This window comes from Bubalus kerabau, unplaced genomic scaffold, assembly GCF_029407905.1.
Source record: "Bubalus kerabau isolate K-KA32 ecotype Philippines breed swamp buffalo unplaced genomic scaffold, PCC_UOA_SB_1v2 scaffold_90, whole genome shotgun sequence".
In the NCBI taxonomy this organism is placed as follows: domain Eukaryota; kingdom Metazoa; phylum Chordata; class Mammalia; order Artiodactyla; family Bovidae; genus Bubalus; species Bubalus kerabau.
This window is the reverse complement of record NW_026577944.1, coordinates 267,242-295,094: the sequence shown is the minus strand read 5'-3', so window position 1 is coordinate 295,094 and position 27,853 is coordinate 267,242. Positions and strand designations below refer to the sequence as shown.

Here is a 27,853-nt window from a genome sequence, read left to right as displayed (position 1 = left end):
TTTAAAATATTTCTTTGAGCCGGTCTCCTGGGGAGTGGGGGATGGGGGTGGGGGTGGGGGTGGCAGCGAGGCAGGCTTGGGTAACAAGCTAATTGTTGGTCATTGCATATGCAAAGAACCAGCTTTCCCGGTTCCAAGGAAAAAAGTTTCCTTGGTAACCAACTTTGTCTGGTTCTATAGACTCTCATGGCCCTCCTAGGTCAGGTCACCTTGCCTTGCTGTAGTCCTCGTTTGATCCCTAAATCATAGACAGCTTGGATTGTCCCTGTGGGGTGGATGTATTGTCCTCCTGTTTGAACTGGCGGCAGTAGCCAGAGCCTCTCCTGGAACCGGGCGTGGGGGCGGGGCTCACCGGGAGCCCCCGGTGAAGGTGAGCAGCGCGCCGCGCCAGGAGTGGGGCGAACCCTGGCGGCGTGGGTCGGGGTTCCGGTGGGGAGGGGGTGGGGGGCGGTCTCAGTTGTGTTCTCCGGGGTCCCCACTGCGGCTGGGAAGGCAACGGGAGCGCGGCAGGGGCGGGGCGAACCCGGGCGGCGCGGGGCGGGGTCCGGTCTCGGCTGGGGTCGGCTCCTGGCGGGGGTGGGGGAGGGCTTCCCAGTTGTGCTCTCGGGGGTCGCCATTGCGGCTGGGCACGCCCATTTCGTGCGCTCCTGGGTCCCCAAGGATCGGCATCCAGTGGGCGCAGCGGAGGGGTGCGGACCACGGGTCAGGGCACTGGGACTGCGTGGAGCAGGGAACCACGTATTCCGCCCTCTGTTGGCACATTCTCGGAGCTCCCCAACCTGGCGGTCGCAGAAAGGCCTCGCCTTTGGGGTCAAGGCCTTTACCGCTCCACCCCTCTGCTGAAAAATCTCCGAGTCTGCGCGGGTTTCCCAAGCAGCCTAGTGTCCGCTGGAAGTCCAAGGGACAGAACCCTGAATCTTGGCTGGCTGGCCCAGCCCTGCTTCTGGCACTTTGTAGGCCAGCGGGCCCTGGAGCACCTGCTGGGAGGGGAAAGGGAAGGGTCCACGAATTGCACCCTAGAAACTTAGTAGGATGCATGGATTTCAAACCCTGGTGGCCGCCCAGGCAGCAAAGAAGGGGGGAGGGCATCTTGCTGCCCTTTCATGGCCGAATCTGTGCCTGTCCTGCTGCGTGGGCCTTTTCAAGGGGACCTTGTGCAATAAAAGTTTGGTATTTTGGAACTGAATGATTAGAACTTGTAAAAAGTTTAAATTATGTGGTGGTGTAATTCAACACAAAACCAAACCAAACCAAGCTCCAAGTGTTTGGCACAGGGAGGTTTCAATATTGAAGGCCTGTTTTCCTTCCACTGTGGCATTCTATCAAGAAGTGTGCGGGATTTTTTTTTTTTTTTTTAAAGAAAAGTGTTCGAAGTGAGGGAAACAGGAAACCCAGAGGTGCCCCTGTAGTTTGGGGAAGGCCTTAGGAGGTCACTTGGAAATGCTGCTGGCTGTGGGGAAAGGGGGAAGATGGGCTGTGCAGGCTTGTCCTTTGCATGCATGTTCTTGTGTGTGGAAACCCAACTCGGAGCCATCTCCTGATGCGTAAGCATTTCGCAGACAAACCTTGAGCTAAGCAATGCCTTTGTTCCTAAGGAAATGTTTGTCTTAAGCGATGTACATATCCTATGGATTTCCGCTGGACTCTGGCTTCAGGTCGGTTCCCCCAATAGGCTCAGAAACGACTTGAACAAAACAGTATGTTTTCCTCCTACCTTGTTCTCCTCATCTATGTTAAGGAAATGCTATAGTTGCCTGGAATACTGCCTTTCTTCAAGATTCATGTCAATCAGTTTTTGGCCCCGGAGGACTCACCTGCTGCCAATGTGACCTCAAGGCATGTCGTGGGGGAGGGGCCTGGTGCCATTCCCGGAGACAGTGCCTTTCTTTCCTGAGCTGACTGCTAGTGCCTGTAGAATATCTGGCTAGAGCCCAGCAGGGCGTACACCCCGCCTCAAGTCTAAGTCAGCAGCTTTCTCTATCTCTTTTATACTTTAATAACAGTTGATGGCACAAAAGCTCTGAGCGATCAACTCATATCGAATCTTCATTTCAGATTGAAGATGCATTCCATGGGATTGCCATCTTAAGTCTTTCCATCGTTATGGAATATCTGTCCATGTATTCAGGATAGTTTTCAGCCAGGGTGTATAAGTTCCAGCGTGCCGGTCTTGTCATCGTCATTACATCCATGGCAAAGTGTGGTATTCATGTTGACATTATTGAAAGGGAATTTTTTTAATTTCCTTTTCAGATTATTATCTGCTAATGTATACAGAGAAAACTGTGTAATCATTCGTTTTTATCAGTTTGGACAGCTTGAGAGTTGTCTTTAATTTCTTTCCTTTCTTATACTTTAGGATTTTCCGGGCACATACATGTACTGCCTCACCCCTAATCTCAGTCATGTGTGCAAAGAACTTCTGTCCTTTTATTTGTTTATTTATTTGTTGCAACATTGAATTCGTTTGGACTATGCTGGGTCTCTGCTGCAAGATGCAAGTCGCTAGGACCTCTGGACTGCAGTCTGCCATCTCTTACTGACCTCTTGTTGACCTCTGCAGAATCCTGGTTGGTGGGAGCTTGTTAGTTCCTTGTTCCTTACCAGGACCTCCTGTGGTAAGTGTTTTCTCTTCTCTGTTGCCTGGTAAGGGTGGATGGTCATTGGCATCCCAAAGCTAGCTAGAAGTCAGTGATTTAGGCAGGCTTGCGCATAGATATGGGAGAAGGCAATGGCACCCCACTCCAGGACTCTTGCGTGGAAAATCCCATGGACGGAGGAGCCTGGTAGGCTGCAGTCCATGGGGTCGCTAAGAGTCGGACAGCACTGAGCGACTTCACGTTCACTTTTCACTTTCATGCATGGGAGGAGGAAATGGCAACCCCCTCCAGTGTTCTTGCCTAGAGAACCCCAGGAACTGCGGGGCCTGGTGGGCTGCCGTCTACGGGGTCGCACAGAGCCGGACACGACTGAAGCGACTTAGCAGCGGCGGCGGCGGCGGCGGCGGCGGCAGCAGCAGCAGAAGCAGTGCATCGATATCAAAAGGGTTGAGAACAGTCAGGTAGGATCACATATGTCACCGTGAAACACTACTTCTCCACGTAGCCAAAGCTAACCAAAGATTTCTGTTCTAGGTCCACCTAGAAGAGATCACTTAAGAGGTAAAGAAACTGAAACTCCATTAGCAAAGGCAGTTCCACATCTCAAGAAAACTTGTGCTAGGCACAGAACTCTTTTCTGGGGGTCCACTTTCCCTACCACCTCCTTATCCCATTCTGTACCCATTCCTTTGCTTCTCCCATCCTGAAACTGCCGCCTGTAAGACAGAACTACTTCGTTTTCCTTCCTCAAGTGCCATTGCATTCCACATACCTTCTTGTAATAACAAGTCATACATTTCCCTTCAGCAACCAAGAACTGACTTTTATACTGGCATTCGATATAGCGCGCCACCCCCCACCAACAAGAACAGAAGAGAACAAAACAAAACAATTGCTTTCTTACATTTAACATGTCAGGATGGTGCCAGACACTATTCATGGAGAGTCAAAAATCTCTTTTGTTTCTGTGTAAAAGGGAGGTCCGTTCAAGTCGTGAGTGTTTCAGAACTTTCATTTCTTTGGAAATGACCTAGCTATGAAATACACTGTCGTCACTTAGTTTAGCACAAGGATAGAAACTCGGGGAACCAAAACACCTGGAGAAACGTTTTTCAGTTCAGTTCAGTTCAGTTGCTCAGTCGTGTCTGACTCTTTGGGACCCGGTGGCCTGCAGGATGCCAGGCTTCCGTGTCCGTCACCAAGTCCAGGGGCTTGCTCAAACTCATCTCCATCAGGTCAGTGATGCCATCCAACCATTGTATCCTCTGTCGTCCCCTTCTCCTCTGCCTTCAATCAAGACTATGAGAGGCAGATATTTTAGAGTATAATCATTGTTAAGAGTTTGTCTAAAAGCTCATATCACATTTACGTTTTTTTCTTTTGATGTTGTCGTTTCCAGGTACTTTCTTGCTGACAGGCTTGTGACAGATATAACAATAGAGCAATTTTTACCTCAAAGGAAACCTAGGCACTATGAACATGTTGTGCTTAATGTTGTTGACTCTTAGACATGTCTATAGTGGAGGAGCAAAACCAAAAATACTAGATATTTCATATTGACTAGTTCCCAGTTCACGGGACTCTGACGTTCATTTAGGTCAATGTTTTCTTGTATTTCCAGCGGTTTGATTTGGAAGCGCTGCCTTGTCTTGAGACCATTGAAATCAGAACTCAGAACTTGAGCAATATTATCAAAAACCACAAGGCTCACACTGACACATACCTAAATCCAGAGAGAGAGACAAGACATCTTCCAGTTTTCCGCCTGAGATTTAAAATATTTCTTTGAGCCGGTCTCCTGGGGAGTGGGGGATGGGGGTGGGGGTGGGGGTGGCAGCGAGGCAGGCTTGGGTAACAAGCTAATTGTTGGTCATTGCATATGCAAAGAACCAGCTTTCCTGGTTCCAAGGAAAAAAGTTTCCTTGGTAACCAACTTTGTCTGGTTCTATAGACTCTCATGGCCCTCCTAGGTCAGGTCACCTTGCCTTGCTGTAGTCCTCGTTTGATCCCTAAATCATAGACAGCTTGGATTGTCCCTGTGGGGTGGATGTATTGTCCTCCTGTCTGAACTGGCGGCAGTAGCCAGAGCCTCTCCTGGAACCGGGCGTGGGGGCGGGGCTCACCGGGAGCCCCCGGTGAAGGTGAGCAGCGCGCCGCGCCAGGAGTGGGGCGAACCCTGGCGGCGTGGGTCGGGGTTCCGGTGGGGAGGGGGTGGGGGGCGGTCTCAGTTGTGTTCTCCGGGGTCCCCACTGCGGCTGGGAAGGCAACGGGAGCGCGGCAGGGGCGGGGCGAACCCGGGCGGCGCGGGGCGGGGTCCGGTCTCGGCTGGGGTCGGCTCCTGGCGGGGGTGGGGGAGGGCTTCCCAGTTGTGCTCTCGGGGGTCGCCATTGCGGCTGGGCACGCCCATTTCGTGCGCTCCTGGGTCCCCAAGGATCGGCATCCAGTGGGCGCAGCGGAGGGGTGCGGACCACGGGTCAGGGCACTGGGACTGCGTGGAGCAGGGAACCACGTATTCCGCCCTCTGTTGGCACATTCTCGGAGCTCCCCCACCTGGCGGTCGCAGAAAGGCCTCGCCTTTGGGGTCAAGGCCTTTACCGCTCCACCCCTCTGCTGAAAAATCTCCGAGTCTGCGCGGGTTTCCCAAGCAGCCTAGTGTCCGCTGGAAGTCCAAGGGACAGAACCCTGAATCTTGGCTGGCTGGCCCAGCCCTGCTTCTGGCACTTTGTAGGCCAGCGGGCCCTGGAGCACCTGCTGGGAGGGGAAAGGGAAGGGTCCACGAATTGCACCCTAGAAACTTAGTAGGGTGCATGGATTTCAAACCCTGGTGGCCGCCCAGGCAGCAAAGAAGGGGGGAGGGCATCTTGCTGCCCTTTCATGGCCGAATCTGTGCCTGTCCTGCTGCGTGGGCCTTTTCAAGGGGACCTTGTGCAATAAAAGTTTGGTATTTTGGAACTGAATGATTAGAACTTGTAAAAAGTTTAAATTATGTCGTGGTGTAATTCAACACAAAACCAAACCAAACCAAGCTCCAAGTGTTTGGCACAGGGAGGTTTCAATATTGAAGGCCTGTTTTCCTTCCACTGTGGCATTCTATCAAGAAGTGTGCGGGATTTTTTTTTTTTTTTTTTAAAGAAAAGTGTTCGAAGTGAGGGAAACAGGAAACCCAGAGGTGCCCCTGTAGTTTGGGGAAGGCCTTAGGAGGTCACTTGGAAATGCTGCTGGCTGTGGGGAAAGGGGGAAGATGGGCTGTGCAGGCTTGTCCTTTGCATGCATGTTCTTGTGTGTGGAAACCCAACTCGGAGCCATCTCCTGATGCGTAAGCATTTCGCAGACAAACCTTGAGCTAAGCAATGCCTTTGTTCCTAAGGAAATGTTTGTCTTAAGCGATGTACATATCCTATGGATTTCCGCTGGACTCTGGCTTCAGGTCGGTTCCCCCAATAGGCTCAGAAACGACTTGAACAAAACAGTATGTTTTCCTCCTACCTTGTTCTCCTCATCTATGTTAAGGAAATGCTATAGTTGCCTGGAATACTGCCTTTCTTCAAGATTCATGTCAATCAGTTTTTGGCCCCGGAGGACTCACCTGCTGCCAATGTGACCTCAAGGCATGTCGTGGGGGAGGGGCCTGGTGCCATTCCCGGAGACAGTGCCTTTCTTTCCTGAGCTGACTGCTAGTGCCTGTAGAATATCTGGCTAGAGCCCAGCAGGGCGTACACCCCGCCTCAAGTCTAAGTCAGCAGCTTTCTCTATCTCTTTTATACTTTAATAACAGTTGATGGCACAAAAGCTCTGAGCGATCAACTCATATCGAATCTTCATTTCAGATTGAAGATGCATTCCATGGGATTGCCATCTTAAGTCTTTCCATCGTTATGGAATATCTGTCCATGTATTCAGGATAGTTTTCAGCCAGGGTGTATAAGTTCCAGCGTGCCGGTCTTGTCATCGTCATTACATCCATGGCAAAGTGTGGTATTCATGTTGACATTATTGAAAGGGAATTTTTTTAATTTCCTTTTCAGATTATTATCTGCTAATGTATACAGAGAAAACTGTGTAATCATTCGTTTTTATCAGTTTGGACAGCTTGAGAGTTGTCTTTAATTTCTTTCCTTTCTTATACTTTAGGATTTTCCGGGCACATACATGTACTGCCTCACCCCTAATCTCAGTCATGTGTGCAAAGAACTTCTGTCCTTTTATTTGTTTATTTATTTGTTGCAACATTGAATTCGTTTGGACTATGCTGGGTCTCTGCTGCAAGATGCAAGTCGCTAGGACCTCTGGACTGCAGTCTGCCATCTCTTACTGACCTCTTGTTGACCTCTGCAGAATCCTGGTTGGTGGGAGCTTGTTAGTTCCTTGTTCCTTACCAGGACCTCCTGTGGTAAGTGTTTTCTCTTCTCTGTTGCCTGGTAAGGGTGGATGGTCATTGGCATCCCAAAGCTAGCTAGAAGTCAGTGATTTAGGCAGGCTTGCGCATAGATATGGGAGAAGGCAATGGCACCCCACTCCAGGACTCTTGCGTGGAAAATCCCATGGACGGAGGAGCCTGGTAGGCTGCAGTCCATGGGGTCGCTAAGAGTCGGACACCACTGAGCGACTTCACGTTCACTTTTCACTTTCATGCATGGGAGGAGGAAATGGCAACCCCCTCCAGTGTTCTTGCCTAGAGAACCCCAGGAACTGCGGGGCCTGGTGGGCTGCCGTCTACGGGGTCGCACAGAGCCGGACACGACTGAAGCGACTTAGCAGCGGCGGCGGCGGCGGCGGCGGCGGCGGCAGCAGCAGCAGAAGCAGTGCATCGATATCAAAAGGGTTGAGAACAGTCAGGTAGGATCACATATGTCACCGTGAAACACTACTTCTCCACGTAGCCAAAGCTAACCAAAGATTTCTGTTCTAGGTCCACCTAGAAGAGATCACTTAAGAGGTTAAGAAACTGAAACTCCATTAGCAAAGGCAGTTCCACATCTCAAGAAAACTTGTGCTAGGCACAGAACTCTTTTCTGGGGGTCCACTTTCCCTACCACCTCCTTATCCCATTCTGTACCCATTCCTTTGCTTCTCCCATCCTGAAACTGCCGCCTGTAAGACAGAACTACTTCGTTTTCCTTCCTCAAGTGCCATTGCATTCCACATACCTTCTTGTAATAACAAGTCATACATTTCCCTTCAGCAACCAAGAACTGACTTTTATACTGGCATTCGATATAGCGCGCCACCCCCCACCAACAAGAACAGAAGAGAACAAAACAAAACAATTGCTTTCTTACATTTAACATGTCAGGATGGTGCCAGACACTATTCATGGAGAGTCAAAAATCTCTTTTGTTTCTGTGTAAAAGGGAGGTCCGTTCAAGTCGTGAGTGTTTCAGAACTTTCATTTCTTTGGAAATGACCTAGCTATGAAATACACTGTCGTCACTTAGTTTAGCACAAGGATAGAAACTCGGGGAACCAAAACACCTGGAGAAACGTTTTTCAGTTCAGTTCAGTTCAGTTGCTCAGTCGTGTCTGACTCTTTGGGACCCGGTGGCCTGCAGGATGCCAGGCTTCCGTGTCCGTCACCAAGTCCAGGGGCTTGCTCAAACTCATCTCCATCAGGTCAGTGATGCCATCCAACCATTGTATCCTCTGTCGTCCCCTTCTCCTCTGCCTTCAATCAAGACTATGAGAGGCAGATATTTTAGAGTATAATCATTGTTAAGAGTTTGTCTAAAAGCTCATATCACATTTACGTTTTTTTCTTTTGATGTTGTCGTTTCCAGGTACTTTCTTGCTGACAGGCTTGTGACAGATATAACAATAGAGCAATTTTTACCTCAAAGGAAACCTAGGCACTATGAACATGTTGTGCTTAATGTTGTTGACTCTTAGACATGTCTATAGTGGAGGAGCAAAACCAAAAATACTAGATATTTCATATTGACTAGTTCCCAGTTCACGGGACTCTGACGTTCATTTAGGTCAATGTTTTCTTGTATTTCCAGCGGTTTGATTTGGAAGCGCTGCCTTGTCTTGAGACCATTGAAATCAGAACTCAGAACTTGAGCAATATTATCAAAAACCACAAGGCTCACACTGACACATACCTAAATCCAGAGAGAGAGACAAGACATCTTCCAGTTTTCCGCCTGAGATTTAAAATATTTCTTTGAGCCGGTCTCCTGGGGAGTGGGGGATGGGGGTGGGGGTGGGGGTGGCAGCGAGGCAGGCTTGGGTAACAAGCTAATTGTTGGTCATTGCATATGCAAAGAACCAGCTTTCCCGGTTCCAAGGAAAAAAGTTTCCTTGGTAACCAACTTTGTCTGGTTCTATAGACTCTCATGGCCCTCCTAGGTCAGGTCACCTTGCCTTGCTGTAGTCCTCGTTTGATCCCTAAATCATAGACAGCTTGGATTGTCCCTGTGGGGTGGATGTATTGTCCTCCTGTTTGAACTGGCGGCAGTAGCCAGAGCCTCTCCTGGAACCGGGCGTGGGGGCGGGGCTCACCGGGAGCCCCCGGTGAAGGTGAGCAGCGCGCCGCGCCAGGAGTGGGGCGAACCCTGGCGGCGTGGGTCGGGGTTCCGGTGGGGAGGGGGTGGGGGGCGGTCTCAGTTGTGTTCTCCGGGGTCCCCACTGCGGCTGGGAAGGCAACGGGAGCGCGGCAGGGGCGGGGCGAACCCGGGCGGCGCGGGGCGGGGTCCGGTCTCGGCTGGGGTCGGCTCCTGGCGGGGGTGGGGGAGGGCTTCCCAGTTGTGCTCTCGGGGGTCGCCATTGCGGCTGGGCACGCCCATTTCGTGCGCTCCTGGGTCCCCAAGGATCGGCATCCAGTGGGCGCAGCGGAGGGGTGCGGACCACGGGTCAGGGCACTGGGACTGCGTGGAGCAGGGAACCACGTATTCCGCCCTCTGTTGGCACATTCTCGGAGCTCCCCAACCTGGCGGTCGCAGAAAGGCCTCGCCTTTGGGGTCAAGGCCTTTACCGCTCCACCCCTCTGCTGAAAAATCTCCGAGTCTGCGCGGGTTTCCCAAGCAGCCTAGTGTCCGCTGGAAGTCCAAGGGACAGAACCCTGAATCTTGGCTGGCTGGCCCAGCCCTGCTTCTGGCACTTTGTAGGCCAGCGGGCCCTGGAGCACCTGCTGGGAGGGGAAAGGGAAGGGTCCACGAATTGCACCCTAGAAACTTAGTAGGGTGCATGGATTTCAAACCCTGGTGGCCGCCCAGGCAGCAAAGAAGGGGGGAGGGCATCTTGCTGCCCTTTCATGGCCGAATCTGTGCCTGTCCTGCTGCGTGGGCCTTTTCAAGGGGACCTTGTGCAATAAAAGTTTGGTATTTTGGAACTGAATGATTAGAACTTGTAAAAAGTTTAAATTATGTGGTGGTGTAATTCAACACAAAACCAAACCAAACCAAGCTCCAAGTGTTTGGCACAGGGAGGTTTCAATATTGAAGGCCTGTTTTCCTTCCACTGTGGCATTCTATCAAGAAGTGTGCGGGATTTTTTTTTTTTTTTAAAGAAAAGTGTTCGAAGTGAGGGAAACAGGAAACCCAGAGGTGCCCCTGTAGTTTGGGGAAGGCCTTAGGAGGTCACTTGGAAATGCTGCTGGCTGTGGGGAAAGGGGGAAGATGGGCTGTGCAGGCTTGTCCTTTGCATGCATGTTCTTGTGTGTGGAAACCCAACTCGGAGCCATCTCCTGATGCGTAAGCATTTCGCAGACAAACCTTGAGCTAAGCAATGCCTTTGTTCCTAAGGAAATGTTTGTCTTAAGCGATGTACATATCCTATGGATTTCCGCTGGACTCTGGCTTCAGGTCGGTTCCCCCAATAGGCTCAGAAACGACTTGAACAAAACAGTATGTTTTCCTCCTACCTTGTTCTCCTCATCTATGTTAAGGAAATGCTATAGTTGCCTGGAATACTGCCTTTCTTCAAGATTCATGTCAATCAGTTTTTGGCCCCGGAGGACTCACCTGCTGCCAATGTGACCTCAAGGCATGTTGTGGGGGAGGGGCCTGGTGCCATTCCCTGAGACAGTGCCTTTCTTTCCTGAGCTGACTGCTAGTGCCTGTAGAATATCTGGCTAGAGCCCAGCAGGGCGTACACCCCGCCTCAAGTCTAAGTCAGCAGCTTTCTCTATCTCTTTTATACTTTAATAACAGTTGATGGCACAAAAGCTCTGAGCGATCAACTCATATCGAATCTTCATTTCAGATTGAAGATGCATTCCATGGGATTGCCATCTTAAGTCTTTCCATCGTTATGGAATATCTGTCCATGTATTCAGGATAGTTTTCAGCCAGGGTGTATAAGTTCCAGCGTGCCGGTCTTGTCATCGTCATTACATCCATGGCAAAGTGTGGTATTCATGTTGACATTATTGAAAGGGAATTTTTTTAATTTCCTTTTCAGATTATTATCTGCTAATGTATACAGAGAAAACTGTGTAATCATTCGTTTTTATCAGTTTGGACAGCTTGAGAGTTGTCTTTAATTTCTTTCCTTTCTTATACTTTAGGATTTTCCGGGCACATACATGTACTGCCTCACCCCTAATCTCAGTCATGTGTGCAAAGAACTTCTGTCCTTTTATTTGTTTATTTATTTGTTGCAATATTGAATTCGTTTGGACTATGCTGGGTCTCTGCTGCAAGATGGAAGTCGCTAGGACCTCTGGACTGCAGTCTGCCATCTCTTACTGACCTCTTGTTGACCTCTGCAGAATCCTGGTTGGTGGGAGCTTGTTAGTTCCTTGTTCCTTACCAGGACCTCCTGTGGTAAGTGTTTTCTCTTCTCTGTTGCCTGGTAAGGGTGGATGGTCATTGGCATCCCAAAGCTAGCTAGAAGTCAGTGATTTAGGCAGGCTTGCGCATAGATATGGGAGAAGGCAATGGCACCCCACTCCAGGACTCTTGCGTGGAAAATCCCATGGACGGAGGAGCCTGGTAGGCTGCAGTCCATGGGGTCGCTAAGAGTCGGACACCACTGAGCGACTTCACGTTCACTTTTCACTTTCATGCATGGGAGGAGGAAATGGCAACCCCCTCCAGTGTTCTTGCCTAGAGAACCCCAGGAACTGCGGGGCCTGGTGGGCTGCCGTCTACGGGGTCGCACAGAGCCGGACACGACTGAAGCGACTTAGCAGCGGCGGCGGCGGCGGCGGCGGCGGCGGCAGCAGCAGCAGAAGCAGTGCATCGATATCAAAAGGGTTGAGAACAGCCAGGTAGGATCACATATGTCACCGTGAAACACTACTTCTCCACGTAGCCAAAGCTAACCAAAGATTTCTCTTCTAGGTCCACCTAGAAGAGATCACTTAAGAGGTAAAGAAACTGAAACTCCATTAGCAAAGGCAGTTCCACATCTCAAGAAAACTTGTGCTAGGCACAGAACTCTTTTCTGGGGGTCCACTTTCCCTACCACCTCCTTATCCCATTCTGTACCCATTCCTTTGCTTCTCCCATCCTGAAACTGCCGCCTGTAAGACAGAACTACTTCGTTTTCCTTCCTCAAGTGCCATTGCATTCCACATACCTTCTTGTAATAACAAGTCATACATTTCCCTTCAGCAACCAAGAACTGACTTTTATACTGGCATTCGATATAGCGCGCCACCCCCCACCAACAAGAACAGAAGAGAACAAAACAAAACAATTGCTTTCTTACATTTAACATGTCAGGATGGTGCCAGACACTATTCATGGAGAGTCAAAAATCTCTTTTGTTTCTGTGTAAAAGGGAGGTCCGTTCAAGTCGTGAGTGTTTCAGAACTTTCATTTCTTTGGAAATGACCTAGCTATGAAATACACTGTCGTCACTTAGTTTAGCACAAGGATAGAAACTCGGGGAACCAAAACACCTGGAGAAACGTTTTTCAGTTCAGTTCAGTTCAGTTGCTCAGTCGTGTCTGACTCTTTGGGACCCGGTGGCCTGCAGGATGCCAGGCTTCCGTGTCCGTCACCAAGTCCAGGGGCTTGCTCAAACTCATCTCCATCAGGTCAGTGATGCCATCCAACCATTTTATCCTCTGTCGTCCCCTTCTCCTCTGCCTTCAATCAAGACTATGAGAGGCAGATATTTTAGAGTATAATCATTGTTAAGAGTTTGTCTAAAAGCTCATATCACATTTACGTTTTTTTCTTTTGATGTTGTCGTTTCCAGGTACTTTCTTGCTGACAGGCTTGTGACAGATATAACAATAGAGCAATTTTTACCTCAAAGGAAACCTAGGCACTATGAACATGTTGTGCTTAATGTTGTTGACTCTTAGACATGTCTATAGTGGAGGAGCAAAACCAAAAATACTAGATATTTCATATTGACTAGTTCCCAGTTCACGGGACTCTGACGTTCATTTAGGTCAATGTTTTCTTGTATTTCCAGCGGTTTGATTTGGAAGCGCTGCCTTGTCTTGAGACCATTGAAATCAGAACTCAGAACTTGAGCAATATTATCAAAAACCACAAGGCTCACACTGACACATACCTAAATCCAGAGAGAGAGACAAGACATCTTCCAGTTTTCCGCCTGAGATTTAAAATATTTCTTTGAGCCGGTCTCCTGGGGAGTGGGGGATGGGGGTGGGGGTGGGGGTGGCAGCGAGGCAGGCTTGGGTAACAAGCTAATTGTTGGTCATTGCATATGCAAAGAACCAGCTTTCCTGGTTCCAAGGAAAAAAGTTTCCTTGGTAACCAACTTTGTCTGGTTCTATAGACTCTCATGGCCCTCCTAGGTCAGGTCACCTTGCCTTGCTGTAGTCCTCGTTTGATCCCTAAATCATAGACAGCTTGGATTGTCCCTGTGGGGTGGATGTATTGTCCTCCTGTCTGAACTGGCGGCAGTAGCCAGAGCCTCTCCTGGAACCGGGCGTGGGGGCGGGGCTCACCGGGAGCCCCCGGTGAAGGTGAGCAGCGCGCCGCGCCAGGAGTGGGGCGAACCCTGGCGGCGTGGGTCGGGGTTCCGGTGGGGAGGGGGTGGGGGGCGGTCTCAGTTGTGTTCTCCGGGGTCCCCACTGCGGCTGGGAAGGCAACGGGAGCGCGGCAGGGGCGGGGCGAACCCGGGCGGCGCGGGGCGGGGTCCGGTCTCGGCTGGGGTCGGCTCCTGGCGGGGGTGGGGGAGGGCTTCCCAGTTGTGCTCTCGGGGGTCGCCATTGCGGCTGGGCACGCCCATTTCGTGCGCTCCTGGGTCCCCAAGGATCGGCATCCAGTGGGCGCAGCGGAGGGGTGCGGACCACGGGTCAGGGCACTGGGACTGCGTGGAGCAGGGAACCACGTATTCCGCCCTCTGTTGGCACATTCTCGGAGCTCCCCCACCTGGCGGTCGCAGAAAGGCCTCGCCTTTGGGGTCAAGGCCTTTACCGCTCCACCCCTCTGCTGAAAAATCTCCGAGTCTGCGCGGGTTTCCCAAGCAGCCTAGTGTCCGCTGGAAGTCCAAGGGACAGAACCCTGAATCTTGGCTGGCTGGCCCAGCCCTGCTTCTGGCACTTTGTAGGCCAGCGGGCCCTGGAGCACCTGCTGGGAGGGGAAAGGGAAGGGTCCACGAATTGCACCCTAGAAACTTAGTAGGGTGCATGGATTTCAAACCCTGGTGGCCGCCCAGGCAGCAAAGAAGGGGGGAGGGCATCTTGCTGCCCTTTCATGGCCGAATCTGTGCCTGTCCTGCTGCGTGGGCCTTTTCAAGGGGACCTTGTGCAATAAAAGTTTGGTATTTTGGAACTGAATGATTAGAACTTGTAAAAAGTTTAAATTATGTGGTGGTGTAATTCAACACAAAACCAAACCAAACCAAGCTCCAAGTGTTTGGCACAGGGAGGTTTCAATATTGAAGGCCTGTTTTCCTTCCACTGTGGCATTCTATCAAGAAGTGTGCGGGATTTTTTTTTTTTTTTTAAAGAAAAGTGTTCGAAGTGAGGGAAACAGGAAACCCAGAGGTGCCCCTGTAGTTTGGGGAAGGCCTTAGGAGGTCACTTGGAAATGCTGCTGGCTGTGGGGAAAGGGGGAAGATGGGCTGTGCAGGCTTGTCCTTTGCATGCATGTTCTTGTGTGTGGAAACCCAACTCGGAGCCATCTCCTGATGCGTAAGCATTTCGCAGACAAACCTTGAGCTAAGCAATGCCTTTGTTCCTAAGGAAATGTTTGTCTTAAGCGATGTACATATCCTATGGATTTCCGCTGGACTCTGGCTTCAGGTCGGTTCCCCCAATAGGCTCAGAAACGACTTGAACAAAACAGTATGTTTTCCTCCTACCTTGTTCTCCTCATCTATGTTAAGGAAATGCTATAGTTGCCTGGAATACTGCCTTTCTTCAAGATTCATGTCAATCAGTTTTTGGCCCCGGAGGACTCACCTGCTGCCAATGTGACCTCAAGGCATGTCGTGGGGGAGGGGCCTGGTGCCATTCCCGGAGACAGTGCCTTTCTTTCCTGAGCTGACTGCTAGTGCCTGTAGAATATCTGGCTAGAGCCCAGCAGGGCGTACACCCCGCCTCAAGTCTAAGTCAGCAGCTTTCTCTATCTCTTTTATACTTTAATAACAGTTGATGGCACAAAAGCTCTGAGCGATCAACTCATATCGAATCTTCATTTCAGATTGAAGATGCATTCCATGGGATTGCCATCTTAAGTCTTTCCATCGTTATGGAATATCTGTCCATGTATTCAGGATAGTTTTCAGCCAGGGTGTATAAGTTCCAGCGTGCCGGTCTTGTCATCGTCATTACATCCATGGCAAAGTGTGGTATTCATGTTGACATTATTGAAAGGGAATTTTTTTAATTTCCTTTTCAGATTATTATCTGCTAATGTATACAGAGAAAACTGTGTAATCATTCGTTTTTATCAGTTTGGACAGCTTGAGAGTTGTCTTTAATTTCTTTCCTTTCTTATACTTTAGGATTTTCCGGGCACATACATGTACTGCCTCACCCCTAATCTCAGTCATGTGTGCAAAGAACTTCTGTCCTTTTATTTGTTTATTTATTTGTTGCAACATTGAATTCGTTTGGACTATGCTGGGTCTCTGCTGCAAGATGCAAGTCGCTAGGACCTCTGGACTGCAGTCTGCCATCTCTTACTGACCTCTTGTTGACCTCTGCAGAATCCTGGTTGGTGGGAGCTTGTTAGTTCCTTGTTCCTTACCAGGACCTCCTGTGGTAAGTGTTTTCTCTTCTCTGTTGCCTGGTAAGGGTGGATGGTCATTGGCATCCCAAAGCTAGCTAGAAGTCAGTGATTTAGGCAGGCTTGCGCATAGATATGGGAGAAGGCAATGGCACCCCACTCCAGGACTCTTGCGTGGAAAATCCCATGGACGGAGGAGCCTGGTAGGCTGCAGTCCATGGGGTCGCTAAGAGTCGGACACCACTGAGCGACTTCACGTTCACTTTTCACTTTCATGCATGGGAGGAGGAAATGGCAACCCCCTCCAGTGTTCTTGCCTAGAGAACCCCAGGAACTGCGGGGCCTGGTGGGCTGCCGTCTACGGGGTCGCACAGAGCCGGACACGACTGAAGCGACTTAGCAGCGGCGGCGGCGGCGGCGGCGGCGGCGGCAGCAGCAGCAGAAGCAGTGCATCGATATCAAAAGGGTTGAGAACAGCCAGGTAGGATCACATATGTCACCGTGAAACACTACTTCTCCACGTAGCCAAAGCTAACCAAAGATTTCTGTTCTAGGTCCACCTAGAAGAGATCACTTAAGAGGTAAAGAAACTGAAACTCCATTAGCAAAGGCAGTTCCACATCTCAAGAAAACTTGTGCTAGGCACAGAACTCTTTTCTGGGGGTCCACTTTCCCTACCACCTCCTTATCCCATTCTGTACCCATTCCTTTGCTTCTCCCATCCTGAAACTGCCGCCTGTAAGACAGAACTACTTCGTTTTCCTTCCTCAAGTGCCATTGCATTCCACATACCTTCTTGTAATAACAAGTCATACATTTCCCTTCAGCAACCAAGAACTGACTTTTATACTGGCATTCGATATAGCGCGCCACCCCCCACCAACAAGAACAGAAGAGAACAAAACAAAACAATTGCTTTCTTACATTTAACATGTCAGGATGGTGCCAGACACTATTCATGGAGAGTCAAAAATCTCTTTTGTTTCTGTGTAAAAGGGAGGTCCGTTCAAGTCGTGAGTGTTTCAGAACTTTCATTTCTTTGGAAATGACCTAGCTATGAAATACACTGTCGTCACTTGGTTTAGCACAAGGATAGAAACTCGGCGAACCAAAACACCTGGAGAAACGTTTTTCAGTTCAGTTCAGTTCAGTTGCTCAGTCGTGTCTGACTCTTTGGGACCCGGTGGCCTGCAGGATGCCAGGCTTCCGTGTCCGTCACCAAGTCCAGGGGCTTGCTCAAACTCATCTCCATCAGGTCAGTGATGCCATCCAACCATTTTATCCTCTGTCGTCCCCTTCTCCTCTGCCTTCAATCAAGACTATGAGAGGCAGATATTTTAGAGTATAATCATTGTTAAGAGTTTGTCTAAAAGCTCATATCACATTTACGTTTTTTTCTTTTGATGTTGTCGTTTCCAGGTACTTTCTTGCTGACAGGCTTGTGACAGATATAACAATAGAGCAATTTTTACCTCAAAGGAAACCTAGGCACTATGAACATGTTGTGCTTAATGTTGTTGACTCTTAGACATGTCTATAGTGGAGGAGCAAAACCAAAAATACTAGATATTTCATATTGACTAGTTCCCAGTTCACGGGACTCTGACGTTCATTTAGGTCAATGTTTTCTTGTATTTCCAGCGGTTTGATTTGGAAGCGCTGCCTTGTCTTGAGACCATTGAAATCAGAACTCAGAACTTGAGCAATATTATCAAAAACCACAAGGCTCACACTGACACATACCTAAATCCAGAGAGAGAGACAAGACATCTTCCAGTTTTCCGCCTGAGATTTAAAATATTTCTTTGAGCCGGTCTCCTGGGGAGTGGGGGATGGGGGTGGGGGTGGGGGTGGCAGCGAGGCAGGCTTGGGTAACAAGCTAATTGTTGGTCATTGCATATGCAAAGAACCAGCTTTCCCGGTTCCAAGGAAAAAAGTTTCCTTGGTAACCAACTTTGTCTGGTTCTATAGACTCTCATGGCCCTCCTAGGTCAGGTCACCTTGCCTTGCTGTAGTCCTCGTTTGATCCCTAAATCATAGACAGCTTGGATTGTCCCTGTGGGGTGGATGTATTGTCCTCCTGTCTGAACTGGCGGCAGTAGCCAGAGCCTCTCCTGGAACCGGGCGTGGGGGCGGGGCTCACCGGGAGCCCCCGGTGAAGGTGAGCAGCGCGCCGCGCCAGGAGTGGGGCGAACCCTGGCGGCGTGGGTCGGGGTTCCGGTGGGGAGGGGGTGGGGGGCGGTCTCAGTTGTGTTCTCCGGGGTCCCCACTGCGGCTGGGAAGGCAACGGGAGCGCGGCAGGGGCGGGGCGAACCCGGGCGGCGCGGGGCGGGGTCCGGTCTCGGCTGGGGTCGGCTCCTGGCGGGGGTGGGGGAGGGCTTCCCAGTTGTGCTCTCGGGGGTCGCCATTGCGGCTGGGCACGCCCATTTCGTGCGCTCCTGGGTCCCCAAGGATCGGCATCCAGTGGGCGCAGCGGAGGGGTGCGGACCACGGGTCAGGGCACTGGGACTGCGTGGAGCAGGGAACCACGTATTCCGCCCTCTGTTGGCACATTCTCGGAGCTCCCCCACCTGGCGGTCGCAGAAAGGCCTCGCCTTTGGGGTCAAGGCCTTTACCGCTCCACCCCTCTGCTGAAAAATCTCCGAGTCTGCGCGGGTTTCCCAAGCAGCCTAGTGTCCGCTGGAAGTCCAAGGGACAGAACCCTGAATCTTGGCTGGCTGGCCCAGCCCTGCTTCTGGCACTTTGTAGGCCAGCGGGCCCTGGAGCACCTGCTGGGAGGGGAAAGGGAAGGGTCCACGAATTGCACCCTAGAAACTTAGTAGGGTGCATGGATTTCAAACCCTGGTGGCCGCCCAGGCAGCAAAGAAGGGGGGAGGGCATCTTGCTGCCCTTTCATGGCCGAATCTGTGCCTGTCCTGCTGCGTGGGCCTTTTCAAGGGGACCTTGTGCAATAAAAGTTTGGTATTTTGGAACTGAATGATTAGAACTTGTAAAAAGTTTAAATTATGTGGTGGTGTAATTCAACACAAAACCAAACCAAACCAAGCTCCAAGTGTTTGGCACAGGGAGGTTTCAATATTGAAGGCCTGTTTTCCTTCCACTGTGGCATTCTATCAAGAAGTGTGCGGGATTTTTTTTTTTTTTTTTAAAGAAAAGTGTTCGAAGTGAGGGAAACAGGAAACCCAGAGGTGCCCCTGTAGTTTGGGGAAGGCCTTAGGAGGTCACTTGGAAATGCTGCTGGCTGTGGGGAAAGGGGGAAGATGGGCTGTGCAGGCTTGTCCTTTGCATGCATGTTCTTGTGTGTGGAAACCCAACTCGGAGCCATCTCCTGATGCGTAAGCATTTCGCAGACAAACCTTGAGCTAAGCAATGCCTTTGTTCCTAAGGAAATGTTTGTCTTAAGCGATGTACATATCCTATGGATTTCCGCTGGACTCTGGCTTCAGGTCGGTTCCCCCAATAGGCTCAGAAACGACTTGAACAAAACAGTATGTTTTCCTCCTACCTTGTTCTCCTCATCTATGTTAAGGAAATGCTATAGTTGCCTGGAATACTGCCTTTCTTCAAGATTCATGTCAATCAGTTTTTGGCCCCGGAGGACTCACCTGCTGCCAATGTGACCTCAAGGCATGTCGTGGGGGAGGGGCCTGGTGCCATTCCCGGAGACAGTGCCTTTCTTTCCTGAGCTGACTGCTAGTGCCTGTAGAATATCTGGCTAGAGCCCAGCAGGGCGTACACCCCGCCTCAAGTCTAAGTCAGCAGCTTTCTCTATCTCTTTTATACTTTAATAACAGTTGATGGCACAAAAGCTCTGAGCGATCAACTCATATCGAATCTTCATTTCAGATTGAAGATGCATTCCATGGGATTGCCATCTTAAGTCTTTCCATCGTTATGGAATATCTGTCCATGTATTCAGGATAGTTTTCAGCCAGGGTGTATAAGTTCCAGCGTGCCGGTCTTGTCATCGTCATTACATCCATGGCAAAGTGTGGTATTCATGTTGACATTATTGAAAGGGAATTTTTTTAATTTCCTTTTCAGATTATTATCTGCTAATGTATACAGAGAAAACTGTGTAATCATTCGTTTTTATCAGTTTGGACAGCTTGAGAGTTGTCTTTAATTTCTTTCCTTTCTTATACTTTAGGATTTTCCGGGCACATACATGTACTGCCTCACCCCTAATCTCAGTCATGTGTGCAAAGAACTTCTGTCCTTTTATTTGTTTATTTATTTGTTGCAACATTGAATTCGTTTGGACTATGCTGGGTCTCTGCTGCAAGATGCAAGTCGCTAGGACCTCTGGACTGCAGTCTGCCATCTCTTACTGACCTCTTGTTGACCTCTGCAGAATCCTGGTTGGTGGGAGCTTGTTAGTTCCTTGTTCCTTACCAGGACCTCCTGTGGTAAGTGTTTTCTCTTCTCTGTTGCCTGGTAAGGGTGGATGGTCATTGGCATCCCAAAGCTAGCTAGAAGTCAATTATTTAGGCAGGCTTGTGCATAGATATGGGAGAAGGCAATGGCACCCCACTCCAGTACTCTTGCGTGGAAAATCCCATGGATGCAGGAGCCTGGTAGGCTGCAGTCCATGGGGTCGCTAAGAGTCAGACACCACTGAGCGACTTCACGTTCACTTTTCACTTTCATGCATGGGAGGAGGAAATGGCAACCCACTCCAGTGTTCTTGCCTAGAGAACCCCAGGAACTGCGGGGCCTGGTGGGCTGCCGTCTATGGGGTCGCACAGAGCCGGACACGACTGAAACAACTTAGCAGCAGCGGCGGCGGCGGCGGCAGCAGCAGCAGAAGCAGTGCATCGATATCAAAAGGGTTGAGAACAGTCAGGTAGGATCACATATGTCACCGTGAAACACTACTTCTCCACGTAGCCAAAGCTAACCAAAGATTTCTGTTCTAGGTCCACCTAGAAGAGATCACTTAAGAGGTTAAGAAACTGAAACTCCATTAGCAAAGGCAGTTCCACATCTCAAGAAAACTTGTGCTAGGCACAGAACTCTTTTCTGGGGGTCCACTTTCCCTACCACCTCCTTATCCCATTCTGTACCCATTCCTTTGCTTCTCCCATCCTGAAACTGCCGCCTGTAAGACAGAACTACTTCGTTTTCCTTCCTCAAGTGCCATTGCATTCCACATACCTTCTTGTAATAACAAGTCATACATTTCCCTTCAGCAACCAAGAACTGACTTTTATACTGGCATTCGATATAGCGCGCCACCCCCCACCAACAAGAACAGAAGAGAACAAAACAAAACAATTGCTTTCTTACATTTAACATGTCAGGATGGTGCCAGACACTATTCATGGAGAGTCAAAAATCTCTTTTGTTTCTGTGTAAAAGGGAGGTCCGTTCAAGTCGTGAGTGTTTCAGAACTTTCATTTCTTTGGAAATGACCTAGCTATGAAATACACTGTCGTCACTTAGTTTAGCACAAGGATAGAAACTCGGGGAACCAAAACACCTGGAGAAACGTTTTTCAGTTCAGTTCAGTTCAGTTGCTCAGTCGTGTCTGACTCTTTGGGACCCGGTGGCCTGCAGGATGCCAGGCTTCCGTGTCCGTCACCAAGTCCAGGGGCTTGCTCAAACTCATCTCCATCAGGTCAGTGATGCCATCCAACCATTTTATCCTCTGTCGTCCCCTTCTCCTCTGCCTTCAATCAAGACTATGAGAGGCAGATATTTTAGAGTATAATCATTGTTAAGAGTTTGTCTAAAAGCTCATATCACATTTACGTTTTTTTCTTTTGATGTTGTCGTTTCCAGGTACTTTCTTGCTGACAGGCTTGTGACAGATATAACAATAGAGCAATTTTTACCTCAAAGGAAGCCTAGGCACTATGAACATGTTGTGCTTAATGTTGTTGACTCTTAGACATGTCTATAGTGGAGGAGCAAAACCAAAAATACTAGATATTTCATATTGACTAGTTCCCAGTTCACGGGACTCTGACGTTCATTTAGGTCAATGTTTTCTTGTATTTCCAGCAGTTTGATTTGGAAGCGCTGCCTTGTCTTGAGACCATTGAAATCAGAACTCAGAACTTGAGCAATATTATCAAAAACCACAAGGCTACACTGACACATACCTAAATCCAGAGAGACAGACAAGACATCTTCCAGTTTTCCACCTGAGATTTAAAATATTTCTTTGAGCAGGTCTTCTGGGGAGTGGGGTTGGAGGGGGTGGGGGTGGCAGCGAGGCAGGCTTGGGTAACAAGCTAATTGTTGGTCATTGCATATGCAAAGAACCAGCTTTCCGGGTTCCAAGGAAAAAAGTTTCCTTGGTAACCAACTTTGTCTGCTTTTATAGAATATCATGGCCCTCCTAGGTCAGGTCATCTTGCCTTTCTGTAGTCCTCGTTTGATCCCTAAATCAGAGACAGCTTGGATTGTCTCTGTGGGGTGGATATATTGTCCTCGTGTTTGACCTGGCGGCAGTAGCGAGGTCCGAGAGCCTCTCTTGGCACCGGGCGTGGGGGCGGGGCTCACCTGGAGCCCCTGGTGAAGGTGGGCAGTGCGCCAGGGGCGGGGCGAACCCGGGCGGCGCGGGTTGGGAATTGGGTTGTGGCGGGGATGGGGAGCGGTCCCAGTTGTGCTCTCAGGGGTCCCCACTGCGGCTGGGAAAGCACCGGGAGCGCGGGGCGGGGGTCGGCTCCTTGCGGGGGTGGCGGAGGGCTTCCCAGTTGTGCTCTCGGAGGTGGCTACTGCGGCTGGAAAAGCGCCGGGAGCGCACCCGGGGCTGGTTAAACCCGGGCTGCGCGGGTCGAGATTCTGATCGCTGTGACTTGGGGGTCGGTCTCAATTGTGCTCCCTGGGGTCGCCACTGCGGCTGGGAACCCGCTGGGAGCGCGGCAGGGGCGGGGCATACCCTGGCGGCATGGGGCGGTGGGTCCGGTCGCGGCGGGGGTCGGCTCCTGGCGGGGTGGTGGAGGGCTTCCCAGTTGTGCTCTCTGGGGTCGCCATTGCGGCTGGGCACGCCCATTTCGTGAGCTCCTGGGTCCCCAAGGATCTGCATCCAGTGGGCGCAGCGGAGGGGTGCGGACCACAGGTCAGGGCACTGGGACTGCGTGGAGCAGGGAACCACGTATTCCGCCCTCTGTTGGCACATTCTCGGAGCTCCCCAACCTGGCGGTCGCAGAAAGGCCTCGCCTTTGGGGTCAAGGCCTTTACCGCTCCACCCCTCTGCTGAAAAATCTCCGAGTCTGCACGGTTTTCCCAAGCAGCCTAGTGTCCGCTTGGAGTCCAAGGGACAGAACCATGAACCCTGGCCGGCTGGCCCAGACCTGCTTCTGGCACTTTGTAGGCCAGCGGGCCCTGGAGCACCTGCTGGGATGGGAAAGGGAAGGGTCCGCGAATTGCACCGTAGAAACTTAGTAGGGTGCATGGATTTCAAACCCTGGTGGCCACTCAGGAAGCAAAGAAGGGGGGAGGGCACCTTGCTGCTCTTTCATGGCAGAATCTGTGGCTGTCCTGCTGCGTGAGCCTTTTCATAGGGACGTTGTGCAATAAAAATTTGGTGTTTTGGAACTGAATAATTAGAATGTGTAAACAATTTAAATTATGTGGTGGTGTAATTCAAAACAAAACAAAACAAAAGCAAGCTCCAATTGTTTGGCACAGGGAGGTTTAAATATTGAAGGCCTGTTTTCCTTCCACTGTGGCATTCTATCAAGAAGTGTGAGAGTTTTGTTTTGTTTTATTTTTTTAAGAAATGTGTTCGAAGTGAGGGAAACAGGAAACCCAGAAGTGCCCCTGTAGTTTGGGGAAGGCCTTAGGAGGTCACTTGGAAATGCTGCTGGCTGTGGGGGAGGGGGGCAGATGGGCTGTGCAGGCTTGTCCTTTGCATGCATGTTATTGTGTGTGGAAACCCAGCTTGGCGTCATCTTCTGATGTGTAAGAATTTTGCAGACAAACCTTGAAGTAAGCAATGCATTTGTTCCTAAGTAAATGTTTGTCTCAAGCGATGTAAATATCCTATTTTTTGTGCTAGACTCTGCTTCAGGTCGGTTCCCCCAAAAGGCTCAGAAGCGACTTGAACAAAACAGTATGTTTTTCTCCTACCTTGTTCTCCTCATCTATGTTAAGGAAATGATAAATTTGCCTGGAATACTGCCTTTCTTCAAGATTCATGTCAATCAGTTTTTGGCCCCGGAGGACTCACCTGCTGCCAATGTGACCTCAAGGCATGTCGTGGGGGAGGGGCCTGGTGCCATTCCCTGAGACAGTGCCTTTCTTTCCTGAGCTGACTGCTAGTGCCTGTAGAATATCTGGCTAGAGCCCAGCAGGGCGAACACCCCGCCTCATGTCTAAGTCAGCAGCTTTCTTTTATACTTTAATAACAATTGATGAGACAAAAGCTCTGAGCCATCAAATCATATCGAATCTTCATTTCAGATTGAAGATTCATTCCATGGTGTTGCCATCTTGTCTTTCCGTCATTATGGAATATCTGTCCATGTATTCAGGATAGTTTTCAGCCAGGGTGTATAATTTCCAGTGTGCCAGTCTTGTCATCCTCGTTACATCCATGGCAATGTATTTTATTCGTGTTGACATTATTGAAAGAGAATTTTTTTTAATTCCTTTTCAGAGCATTATCGGCTAATGTATACAGATAAAACTCTGTAATCATTCATTTTTATCAGTTTGGATAGCTTGAGAGTTGTCTTTAATTTCTTTACTTTCTCATACTTTAAGATTTTCCCGGCACATACATGTACTGCCTCACCCCTAACCTCAGTCATGTGTTCAAAGAACTTCTGTCCTTTTATTTATTTATTTATTTATTTATTTATTTTTGTAACATTGAAATAATTTTAACTATGCTGTGTTTTGTTGCTAGATGGAAGTTGCTAGACCTCTGGTCTGCAGTCTCTCCCATCTCTTACTGACCTCTTGCTGATCTGTGCAGAATCCTGGTTGGTGGGAGCTTTTTAGTTCCTTGTTCCTTACCAGGACCTCCTGTGGTAAGATGACTCATGCAGGTCTTTTCTCTTCTATTTTGTCTGGAAGGTTGGGTGGTCACTGGTTCAGTTAACAGAGTGTCTTTTGGTTCTCTGGAATAAGGTCCTTCACACGGTCAATGTATAAAATTGTAAAAGTCAATATTTGAAATAATGTATATTCCTATTTGGTAATTTGGCTTTTTTGTTGTGTGTTAGAACTCATCACCAGACCAAAAGTCATGGAGAGCTTTTGTTGTTTTCTCAAATTGTATAGTTTTTTAAATGGAATTCTGGTGTTAGTTGCAAAGTTTGTGCTTCTGTTCATTTCATTTTTTTTAATAAACAGTTATTTATTTCTAGTTGATTGATCACTGCTTTACAATATCGGTTTGATTTGTCATACATCCACGCGAACGAACCATAGACGTACTTGTGTCCCCTCGCTCTGGAAACTCCCTCCCACATCCCATCCATCCCCACCTCTCTAGGTTATTACAGAGCCCCAGTTTGAGTTCCCTGAGTCCTAACAGCAAATCCCACTGGTTGTCTACTTACAAATGTTGGTGTACATGCATCCATGTTGCTCTCTCCATTCCCCACCCTGGTCCGTAAGTCTGTCCTCTATGTCTGCATCTCCGGTGCTGCTATGTGAACAGATTCGTCAGACCCATCCTTCTCGATTCCATGTTTTCCTCTTTCTGACTGACTTGCCTGTTTAATACGCTCTCGGTTCATCCCCTTCCTTAGAGCGGACTCAAATATGTTCCTTTTTATGGCTGCATTCCATCCAGGCTCTGACTGTTCCTTAGCCGTGTTTTGAGGAGGGTCATGGAGCCATTGTGCTCCATTTCAGTTTGGGCTTCCAGTCTGAGTGCTCACAGCAGAGCTGCTTGTGGATGAGCCCTCTGAGGTCTGTGAGCATGGGGCTGCCCGCTCTTCCCTGGTGGGAGCTCTGTCTCCTCAGGACCCTCAGGACTCGGGCTCTGGGGTTATGGGGCTGCATCCCAGCTGAGAGGAGAGGGGTTGCCTCAGTGCCCGCCAGCAGGGAGACGCTGCAAGAGGGGAAAATGAGGACGAAGTAGATGTTTCCTGTGTCCAGCTGAGCGCTGACCGGAGGTCCATCTCAGAGCACTCGGGGGGTGGGGGTGGGGGTGGGGAGAGCTCCATGTACAAATGGCAGGTTTTCAGTTTGATTTCTGTTCGATGGCCTAGAGGATGACCTTCGCAGATGTTCTTCTGAGTAGTTGGCCAGTTTTCCTGTCCCTGTTTCTTCAGAAGAGTGTCCTTTCCTCTTGGCTCATTCGTTTGATTTTCATGAACTGACCATGTCCATGTGGGTTCACTCCTGGGCTCTCTCTTCTTTCCTGGAGTCCCTGTGTCTGTGTTCCTGCCAGTTCTTCACTGTGGTGGTTACTACAGGGCCGTGCTGTAGTTTGAAGTCGGAGAGGAAGATATCTCCAGCAGTGATCTTCTTTCTCAGAGTCTTCTTGGCCCTTTAAGGTCCTGTTCAATATTAGCAGCCTACTAGTAGGAGTATTTCTGTTTCTGTGAAAAGGCCATTGAATATCATTTTGTGATGGCAGTCAGTGTATTTGTTGATGGCTTTGTTTGAAATGGGCATTTGAATTCCTCTTGTTCCAGTGTTTGAGCGTGGTGTCGTTTTCTGTTTATTTGTGTTTTCTTTGGTTTCTTTATCAGTGCTTTCTAGTTTTCTGACTACTGGTCTTTTATGTCCTTGATTAAGTTTGTTGCTAGATGTTTTATTCTTTTGGGTGCAATTATAAGTGAGATTTTCTTAATGTTTGTTTCTGTTTGTTATTAGTTTATAGAAACGCAAGTGATTTTTATATATTGATTGGGATTGTAAGTTGTAGTAGTTTCTATGATTGTAAATTGATCGAAAATTATTCAACTTTACTGAATGTAGTCTAACAACTTTTTGTGAAGTTATGGGGAACATTTTATTTGCAAAATCTGTTTGTTCTGCAGACCCAAGGCACAGTGGTTACTAATAGACTTCCCACAGTACTTCTTCATTCCATGTGGACTCCTACAAGGACAGTGGAGCATCACAGCTTCCCTTGAACTTCGCCTGGGTAAGTCTGAACTCTATAGAAAATTTTCTGCCTGTCTAATTCGATTTTCTTTTATGGTATCGACTTGTTTGTTTTGAAACATAATTTCCTTTCTGGGTAAAATGTACAGAAAACTCCTAGCAAAGGGAAAAAGTGCTCGCATTTGCCACATCATCTAAATCACTCTATGTGTTTTATTCAAAGTGGGTGCATTCTCCTGCAGAACCTCCACATAATCTCCAAAATCAGGACATCATTTGGTTTCTGCACTATAATGTAATCCACAGCCCCACTTCCCTTTCAGCAGTTGTTCAATTGTATGAATATATCTTTTCTTCCCACCCCCCCCCTTTTTTTTTAGGAATGCTATGGAGATGTACGTTGATTTGGACAAACTTGATGGACTTAGAGCAGACGGTGAATATGGGATCTGTGTGGCCTTTTCTATATGGATATTTTTCGCTAAAGATGGTTTTAATGTTTATTCATGTTATAAAATGTGTGAATCCTGCATTCTTTTTTTTTCTCCATAGTAATTAAAAATAAATAACATGCCATTTACCATTTAGCTATTTGTAAGCATACAGTGTTGTAGTATGAACTCCCTTTCCTTGTTTTGCACACCGGTTTATTATGTGTACCTCATGCGTGCTTTGAAGAAACTCAGGAAACTGAGTCAGTGACTGAAATGGCCCAAGATATCACGTTAGATACCATCTTCATCTAAAACCAAACCAGGGGCTTCCTGGTGGTCCAGTAGCTAAGACTGGACACTCCCAAAGAAGGTGACCCAGGTTCAACCCCTTTTCCGAGAACTAGATCTCCCATGCCACAACGCAGAGTTGCATCCTTTACCTAAATATCTGGCTGGCTTCAATGAAGGTCGATCTGGTGCAGCCAAATACAAAAAAAAAAAAAAAATCAATATTAATAAAAATAAAACCAAAGGAAAGGAAGGATATGGTCGTTCTACAGATTTACATCTTAGGTTTTCCTATTGATTTAAAAAAAAAAGAGTTTCACAAGACTGTCATCCTTCTATCTGGTCGAGGATTCCTTTGAAATGAGATTTCTCTTGTAAATGTGACTCACAGAAGAGCCGTCTTGAACTT

General features: G+C 48.9%; 1 long non-coding RNA gene across 9 annotated transcripts in view; it reads left to right on the top strand.

Annotated features, from left to right (window-relative positions):
* LOC129641165 (uncharacterized) overlaps positions 1-27,305 on the top strand; it is a 40,507-nt gene extending 13,202 nt beyond the window's left edge. For 3 of the 9 annotated variants that reach the window (XR_008709137.1, XR_008709139.1, XR_008709141.1), the window contains 3 exons: positions 24,564-24,687; positions 26,656-26,762; positions 27,103-27,305. This is a non-coding gene — a long non-coding RNA (uncharacterized LOC129641165). Of the gene's footprint in view, positions 1-16,158; positions 16,182-19,956; positions 20,110-20,414; positions 20,547-24,563; positions 24,688-26,655; positions 26,763-27,102 lie in introns of those variants that run through there. The other 6 variants (XR_008709143.1, XR_008709145.1, XR_008709142.1 and 3 more) reach the window with 5 other exon arrangements.
* Positions 27,306-27,853: the final 548 nt, after the last annotated feature.